The 9,792-nt window shown below is 38.0% G+C and overlaps 1 long non-coding RNA gene across 1 annotated transcript in view; it reads right to left on the reverse strand.

Annotated features, from left to right (window-relative positions):
• Window positions 1–9,220, reverse strand: part of LOC131383181 (uncharacterized) — a 49,375-nt gene extending 40,155 nt beyond the window's left edge. The window contains exon 1 of the long non-coding RNA XR_009212996.1: window positions 8,958–9,220. This is a non-coding gene — a long non-coding RNA (uncharacterized LOC131383181). The remainder of the gene's footprint in view (window positions 1–8,957) is intronic.
• Window positions 9,221–9,792: the final 572 nt, after the last annotated feature.

Consider the following 9,792-nt stretch of genomic DNA (forward strand, 5'->3'; position numbering starts at 1 on the left):
TTATAAAGGGATAGAATTCAATAACGTGATTTAATCAGTTTATAAAAACGTAAAAATACTTATTTTGAATTGAAATTAAATGTTAGTACATATTTGAAATCACTGGACAGCTTTTATATAAAGTTGAATAACAAATAATGCTTTGTTTTGACTTACATGCAATTTTAAAAGCTTTCATTTAGAAGAGCTACTGTTATTAAGGGATATTCTCAATAATTATTAAAATGTGTTAAAGTATATCTTCAAATATTTTAATAAGCATTGCAGCTAATAACCTCTATTATCACCTGTCATGTGTCCCAACCAAAATTTACTGATGAAGGAATGAGCACATAGTATGTTTAGCTAACGAGGTGGTGGCAGTGACTTAGTAGCTGAACAAATGCTCAAACTCTCAACAGATCCTCATCCAGAAATGCATCTCTCCTCCAGGGGTCCATCACAAGGCCGATTTCCTTAGGTAAGTAAATGTATTAGGACTAGAGTTTAATATTATTTATTAGAGGAGAGTAAACATCAGGCAAATACTGTTGTACAAAGGAAAATAAAATGTCCCTTTGAACAGGGTCTCTTAGAACAAATAGAAGAAAAGACCAAAAAGACTTAAGAAAAGGCAAATCAATCAACAATAACATTACTATAAAGCAGACATAACCAATATGATTATCTTCCTACAACAGAACATTGCTGTTAACACTTCCATTTCATGGGTGCTCTTTAGTGGTCATAATTAAATATGCCATTCAGAAACGTATCTTGATACTACCTATGTTTAAAGTGATAACTCAAAGTAATGGAGAAAATATTTTTTAATTCATGATAATTTTTTAAAATCATGTTAATCAATTAAAAAAACAAACCCAGTATTCTAGAGCACTCTTATGTTAAAATTATAATATTTCTCTTTTCATGGTCTTTACTGGACAGAAAAAAATCAATTTCTATTATTTATTACCTGCCTATTCATGATTTTTACATTGTGTAAGCTTGTTGACTTACATTTTCTTTCCTACATTTTTGAGAGGTTGCCTAATTCTCTCAAATATTGGTAGATTAGTTGCTATGCATATTTTCCCCCAGCATTAATGAACTTATGAAGACGTCAAGAGGATCCACAGTTAATGTTGTCACCATGGTTGTAAAAGCCACTATTCCGACTAAAAAGTCAACCAACTCCCCTACAATATTGCATATCAGCTCTTATTTCAAATTAAAAAAAAAAACTGTGTTTTTCCAATTTAAAAGCAAATCAACCCCAGACCACTCTGCAACCAAATTTGTTATATTTTCCAAAAGGAATCTTTATATAAATGTTAAAGAAAAATTTGTTTTTCTTACAATTTTGTGTGCCATGTTCTGTGTACCTTGCAAATCAAATTCCCTTTTAAAAATCCTGCCAATCTTCTTGATCCCTCTCCTCATTAATTATGTCTCTTTTCCTCTCTCCCAAATTTCCTAGACCCTTACTTAGTTCCTCCATGTTTCTTCTTACATTACTGGTGGGAAAGCCATTATTCCATTGTTTTGCAACACATCAAATACCGTGAATGGACCACAGGTGGAACAGCAAACAGAAATAAGCAAAACAAAGTGAGATCTACAATCCAAAATTGTCACTGAGACAGAGTTCAAACGGGTCATGCCGCAATTCTTTTGTGTATACATAATTTTTCATATTTCCTGAAATCAAAAATAGCTGAAAGTATTTTATGTGTATAGAAGAAACTCGAAATTATTTTATATGAAAAAAGCTGTACATGTATTTTTAGGAGCAAAAAGGCAATTTTTAGAAAGCAGGAGGCAGATCGAATTCACTTTTTTATTCTTCAAAGGCCTAACAATGTTTAAGCAGTAGTAGCAGGAGCTCAACCAATAATTGTGTTTTTTTTTATTTTTAAATTCATAATTGCCACATGGTAATTGCTTGTAGTGTGTTAAATATACAGGGAAAAAATGTCAGTAACTATTAAATTGGAATAGATTAGGAACCTAGGACAACTTTGGAAATCACTTCTAGTAGGGGGGAGATGAAATGAGGCTCAAAGTTTTACGCTGTGGCAATTTCCTGCAGCAAAGCAGGACCAAAGGGAGTGAAGGTGAAAAGTATGATTTCCTTAATTTAATTTAGCCTCGATAGGCATTCAAGAGATGTATCTTCAGCTACATCAGAAACTAATAATTACAACAAATGGGTGTGTATGCAGCTGAGATACATAAAAACAGCTGTGGCTGTATCTGAACGTGCAAAAATAACAGAGCTGTCACCTGTGACTATTTTAAATTAAAGCTTTGCTAAAGGCAGCACTTTTTAATTCCCAGCCAAGTGGTACTTTGAGGGCACATGTTGGAGGACAACAGTGAAGTGTTGAATCCACATTCAGAGCAGTCTTAACTTGCAGTTTTCCCCCCACTTCCACTGCTCTTGTGGTGTAAAGAGAACCATTGATTTCTGCCAAATGACAAGCAATCATGCATAAAAAAACTAGTAGCAGCGGCACCCGTTGAGAAATTCCTGCTAATTCTTACCCCAGGCTTCTCTCTATAAGGAAACCATTGATTTTGTCTTGTTTTGGTAGGTTTTCCAAACAGATCTCTTAAAAAAAAAAAAAAAAAAGTTTATATTCTAGACTACCAATGAGAAGGGGCCCAAATTAAAGTGCATGAAAGTAGGTGGAACTAATCAAACTTCACGTTTTCCAGGCAAAAATTTTGCCTTGGGTTTTGTTTGGTTTAAGGGGATTTAGGGCAAATGGAGGATAGAAAAAATACAAATTTTTTTATATCTAAGTTATGTACTAAGAATAATATTAAATTAGGTAAATGATGAAAATAAGACTAAATATAACTAATTCTATTTTCATGTGAGTTTAAATTAAGTGTATGGTGATAAAACCTCCAGGTAAATATAACCCATTGTAGTTTTACATTTGCTTTAAAGAAACAAATTAAAAGCAAATATTTTGGGGCAATTCAGTATTTGTGCAATTCTGCAGTAGCCTGATAAAGGACGCTTACAAAAAAAAAAAAGCAAGGCTGTGGCGCAAAAGCAAAACTAAAATATTAACTGAGAAAAACAATATCTTCATCCATATGTGCCATGGGATATGAATACATGTTTTGATTTTTAAAATTTAAAAGGAGATTTGAGCCTTGTAGTTTGTCATAATTTCTTGAAATTTCCTCCTTGCACCTATGTTAGAAGTGCCGAAAGAGTGCTTTCGGCAGTAAATGTGGTTGGGTTCCCTCAGGAAAGGAAGAGCACTGGATAAACCAGTGTAAGGTACGGCTAGTGACGGGTAGAGAGAACAGGCCATTAAATTGCTATAGAATTCACAATATTTGTCTCTCATCTATAATTTAGACATGTGCTTTGACAATTGACATAACTTACTGAGTGATTACTATGTACCAGGCATTGTAAGAAATTTCTCGTTTATTAAATTATCACAATAATCTTATTTAAAAGGGTAGAATTATTTTCCTCATTGTACAAAGAAATCAAGCTACAGAGACATCATATAACTTAATCATTATAACACAGCTGTTAAGTCGCAGAACTTGGAATTAAAAGCCCCAGGTAAAACTAACTCATGCTACCACATGTAAGCATTAAAACAGCAGTTTCCAAAGTGTGGTACCTGGACCAGAAGCTTCAGCATCACCTGGGAACGTGTTAGAAATGGAAATTCTGGGACCCATCCCCAAATCTATGGAGTTAGAAACTCTGAGGGAGAACCTAGGAAATCCTATAAGGGATTATGTTTAAGACTTCACCCTAGACTGCATTGCCATCAATCATAGCGCAAGAAAACTGTTTAATTTAAAAGTATTCACTTGACCAGGTAAATGGCTCCACATTAAATGACATGCCAAGCAGATTGGGACTGTGTGCCAATTAGTGTGATTCTTATTCCAGTGAATTAATTGTCATTCCTTTGTAGGGACGTAGCACATTAGAAAGAAAAGGAAGTGGCCCTTCAGAGAATACCAATAACAAATACCAAAAAATTCAGAAATATATATTTGGAAATACAATTTATTTTCTGAGTTTCCATTATACTAGATTAGTCATATACTTCAGAATATTTATGGGTACTCTCTCTCTCTCTCCTTTTATCCCCCTTTACTTTTCTTGCAACTACTGGAACATAGTCAATCAGTGAACGATGGACGCCATGATTTGCTGTAGCTCAAATGTGATTGAGCCTTGAAAGGATCAATTGAGCAAAAGCAGGAAACCCTGAAGTTGGAAAAAGTCCCTATAAGCAGACAGACCTGGGTTTCCATCCAGAATTCACCTTAGCATCGTGAGCCTCAATGAGTTGGAGGCGATGAACATAGGTAACAGTGTATAGAACACTAGAACTGTGAAGCAAATTTTAATTCTCGACACCAAGTTTACACATTGTCATAATATTAACTCTAAAAACACCAAAGATCAGGAAACACATGCGAGGCTCCTTACACACAGTGTTGTAAATCCTGCTAACTACTTAATTCAATACGTATATTATTAGTTATTAAATGACGCACAAATATTCAGCAGGATTAATGTTTCCAAATTTTCCCAGTTGTCCACTGGGATGAGATTTAAGTCCAGGCTATTTAATTCCAAATATTCTGTTGCTCTGCCTTTAAGAGACAGGACCATCATTTTGCCACTGCTTGGACCCTTTAGTGAGTAGCCATTCATGGGCCGTCAAGCTGGCTGGTTTAACCTGTGAAATTGTTTCAACTGCTAAGATTAAGAAGAGAGATGCGTTTGAAATAATACCCAAGTTCTAATGATGGTTTTAGCTAAGAGTTCGTCTTCTAATTAACCTCTCTAATTTGGTTAACATGAGAAATTAGACTTCTGGAGATTCGTTTTTAAAATTGTGTTTAAAATATATAAATGATCTTTCAAAGGCAAGGTTCAAAATGGAAAAATAAAGTATAACCTTCAGGATTGATTTTTAGATAATTTATACCGATCACTGCTGAAAAAGGCAAGAGTCAATATGAAATTAAATGTATGTACATGAATGGATAGGACACATCTTTGAAAGTGATCAACTTAAAAGCATCGTAAACAAGACGTATAATTATTTTGATGTCTTTAGAGCAATAACAAAATAATTCTCTACAGCATAGGAGTTTCTTTGGTATTTTTCTTGAGGGGCTATGACTATATCAGTTTATTAATAGATTTTCTCTTCTTTTCAATGGAGACATTGTATTAGTCAGGGTTCTCTAGAGGGACAGAACTAATAAGATGTATATATAAAGGAGAGCTTATTAAGTATTAACTCACACGATCACAAGACCCCACAATAGGGCATCTGCAAGCTGAGGAGCAAGGAAGCCAGTCTGAGTCCCAAAACTGAAGAACTTGGAGTCTGATATTCAAGGGCAGGAAGCATCCAGCATGGGAGAAAGATGCAGGCTGGAAGGCTAAGCCAGTCTAGTCTTTTCATTGATAAAAGAAAAACTTCAGCTGAATTAATTTAAAGGAGTTTAATTGAGAAATGAACGATTCGCGAATCAAGCAGTCCCCAGAACCACAGCAGATTCACAGAGGCTCCAAGGGTGCCTTGTGGTCAGAATAAATTTATAGACAAAAAAAGTAAAGTGACGTACAGGAATCAGAAGTGAGGTACAGAAACAGTGAGATGGGTTCCAGCTCGGCGTTTGCCTTATTTGAACGCAGTTTGGACAAAAGCAGTCTATGAGTGGTTGAATCTCACTGGGATTGGACAACATTCAGCCATTCTTACAGTGCATACTACAAAGTTAGGTTTTAAATTTTGTCTGACTATTAAGCTAGGTTACAGTTCATCCACAAAGACTCAACTATGGAAGTACTGAGTCCTTCTCAGGCCATATTTAGTTTGCTTTACCATCATGATTTTCTGCCTGCTTTATATCCTGGCAGAGCTGGTAGCTGATTTAGGTGCTGCCCACCTAGATAAAGGGTGTGTCTGCCTTTCCAGCCCACTGACTCAAATCTCCTTTGGCAACACCTTCAAAGACACGACAGCATCAATACTTTGCATCCTTCAATCCAATCAAGTGGACACTCAGTATTATCCATCACAGGCATATTATGGAAAAAATATATTTAAATGATACTAATGTGTTAAACATAGCAATATAGAACTCTCCCGTAAAATAATAAACAGCACAGACCAGTTTTGAGAAGAAGTGAGTTAAGGGTCTAAGCTTAAGTCTGGCTCTACCACTCACAAATTGAATTTCCTTATAACTTCTCAGTTCCCACATCTGTAATATGGTGAAGAATAATTAGCTCATGGCTTAACTTAAAGCAGGTGTTCCCAAACATTGCCATTCATAAAACTCACCAGGGGCAATTTAAAAATGTTAATGCCAGATTACACCCTACACCAATCAAAACAGAATCTCTATGGATGGGATCCAAACATCAGTATTTATTAAATCTCCTGTTTCTCAAACTTGAGTACATGGTAGAATATCCTGAGAATTTACTAAAACCTGTATCCCATAACAATATTTTAAGAACGCTAATTAGAACAGTGTTTCTAAAGCTTTAAGGTGCATGAGAATCACTCGGGAATTTTGGAAACAGCAGATTCTGATTCAGCAGGTCTGGATGGGCCTGAGAGGTGTATTTCTAACCAGCACCCAGGGAACGCTGATGCTGCCCGTTCACAGATCACACAGCTAAGCATCCAGGGCTTAGACGTCCAGCACAGCCATCCAGCTGGTGGCAGGTGTGTAGAAATACGGACCCGCTCATTCCTAATTGGTCTCCTTCCGTCACACTGTCCATGTGTGCTGTGCCAGCATTGTCACCTTCTATCTGTTTCATCATAAGAAATCTGGAAAACCCTGGTTTCGATGTTTAAGTGTACAACATACCTAAGAGGGTTACTAGTATATAGTGGCTGTTTAACAAAGTTCATTGACATACATTGAAAAGTGTTTGTCTTCAAACTAGAACTGTAATAATCCTCTAATTCTTTCCAACCCTGGACCTGGTACAGCCCCAGCTTGCCTTCCCCCACTCCAATCACTTTCACACTTAGTGTGAAGTTAGGTTTTTTTGTTTGTTTGTGTGTTTCTTTTTTGGAAAAATAACACAGGGCAGGAGGAGGGAAGGAACTTTGTTTTTCTTTACTGTTCTTATAAAAGGTGTGATGCTGGGAGCTCTGAGGATATAGAGGCTATCTGGTACTATCCCCGACTTATTTTGTTTATTAAAACCTCTCTTTACAAGAGATTTTCTATAATCAGGAAAAACTCTCAAAGCCTCAGAGTTCCAACTGCAATAGTAGTTCCTAGTGAGGAGTGTAAATTCTAACACTTCCCAGAGGATTTCAGAATTGGAAAGGGATAACTCTAAGAATCATGAGATTTCTGATGATAGCTCTACCATGAACCAGCTCTGTGTCTTGAGATAAATTATATAATTTATTGAGTTCTCAGTTGTCCCATTTGTAAAGTGAAAGTAATAATATCTTCCCTGAATATTTCATAAGAATAGAATAGAGAAAAAAATAGCTATGCAGAGTCTGAAAAGTAACAATAAATTGTCACTTTTATTATTTATACTATTTATATTTAAATCAGCATGATATTTAAATTGGCTTCTTCTTGTTACTAAATAGAGCGCTAGGATTATTCTCCATTAAAACGAATTCCAAAATAAATAAAGGTTGTATTTCAGGATATTTCTCACCCATAATTTTAAGCAGTATCTTTAAATCTAAGTTTTTGTGATTAACTTTTGCTCATCCTAAATAATAACCATTATTGAGTGATTCAACAGAATGCTAGTTTCTTAACATAAACTTTACTTGATAATTCCTGAGCATTTGAGGGTCTTGCATTCAAACTGCAAGACATAGGCAGCCGTTCCTGTTTAAAACAGAGTTAAACATATTGAGTCCTTTATTAAAAGGACAAAAAGAATACAAATTCTCAGAAAATTCCTAATTTTAATGTAGATGGTAAAAGTTAATTTTATAATAATTAACCTGATCAATTAAATTCTTACTCTTTTGAGAAGTAGCACAGATGCAATTTCTTTATTTCCTTGTATTGAAATCTTTTTATATTACTACATCTTTCCAAGTTGAAATAGTTTGGCCAGAGGATCTCCCCCAAGATAAAGCATTTATTTTAATGTTGCAATGACTGCATTCTAGCACTTTTTCTCTTTTTTATACCACACTTTACTCTTCTTATCTCTGAAGTGCCTATTCAACACCTGTGCACACACTACGGCTTCAGCAATATGCCATCTTGGGGAGTTTCCGGTAGCTTATAATTTTGATCAACTAAAGCAAATCTCTCTCAATTTTTTTTTAAAAGAGCAAATGTTTTCCCCAGTAAAAATCCCACTGTCTGTTTCTATGAGCGTTATTATTCTAGATAATTCACATAAGTGGAATCATGCAATATATGTCCTTCGGTAACTGACTTATTTTATTTAGCATAATGCTCTCCAGGTTTATCATTCTGTTGCAGAGGTGAAGGGAGGGAGAAATGGCAAGTTGCTGTTCAACAGTAATGGTACAGAGTTTTATTATGGAAGATGAATAAGCTCTTGAAGTCTGCTGTGCAACACTGCACCTATAGTTAACAACACAACAGTGCGCGTGTAAAAATGTGCTAACAGGATAGATCTCACATTAAGTGGTCTTACCACAATAATATTAACAATCATCACCATTCTGTTGAAACTTTTCTCTTTCAATAATGGCTCTCTGAAAGTAGACTTAACTGGAAAATAAACACAACTGACAATTCTCAGGAGACCTGCCTCTAGAGACTCAGTTAACACACATTTGAATATTGTATTATCAGATGCACATCATCAAATATAGTATAGAAACCCCCTCTCAAGCAAGGCACATCAGAGATAAGTGATGGCTCAAATTTCCAAGAATATGGAAGAGACAGGAGAATACATTTAATATATTTCCCAAACTCACTTCTTTTCCTGAGAAATCATCTCCTTTGGGATGGGTGATTACAGTGCTTCTTCAGCTCTCAGATGTGGTACTGAGTGGTGACAGCATGCTGGCAGTCCTCACAGCCCTCACTCGCTCTCGGTGCCTCCTCTGCCTGGGCTCCCACTTTGGCGGCACTTGGGGAGCCCTTCAGCCCAGCACTGCACTGTGGGGCCCCTTTCTGGGCTGGCCAAGACGGGAGCCGGCTCCCTCAGCTTGCGGGGAGGTGTGGAGGGAGAGGCGCAAGCGGGAGCCGGGGCTGCTTGTGGCGCTTGTGGGCCGGCTGGAGTTCCGGGCCGGCTGGAGTTCCGGGCCGCCTGGAGTTCCGGGCCGCCTGGAGTTCCGGGCCGGCTGGAGTTCCGGGCCGGCTGGAGTTCTGGGTGAGCATGGGCTCAGCAGGTCCTGCACTCAGAGCACCTGGTTGGCCCTGCCGGCCCCGGGCAATAAGGGACTTAGCAACCGGGCCCGTGGCCGCGGAGGGTGTACTGGGTCCCCCAGCAGTGCCAGCCCACTGGCGCTGCGCTGGATTTCTCGCCGGGCCTTGGCTGCCTTCCTGCGGTGCAGGGCTCGGGACCTGCAGCCCGCCATGCCTGAGCCTCCCACCCCTCCATGGGCTCCTGTGCCGCCCAAGCCTCTCCGACGAGCGCCGCCCCCTGCTCCACGGCGCCCAGTCCCATCGACCACCCAAGGGCTGAGGAGTGCGAGCGCACAGCAAGGGACTGGCAGGCAGCTCCGCCTGCAGCCCCGGTGTAGGATCCACTGGGTGAAGCCAGCTGGGCTCCTGAGTCTGGTGGAGATGTGGGGAACCTTTATGTCT

Source organism: Hylobates moloch, unplaced genomic scaffold (assembly GCF_009828535.3).
Source record: "Hylobates moloch isolate HMO894 unplaced genomic scaffold, HMol_V3 SCAFFOLD_4, whole genome shotgun sequence".
Taxonomy (NCBI): domain Eukaryota; kingdom Metazoa; phylum Chordata; class Mammalia; order Primates; family Hylobatidae; genus Hylobates; species Hylobates moloch.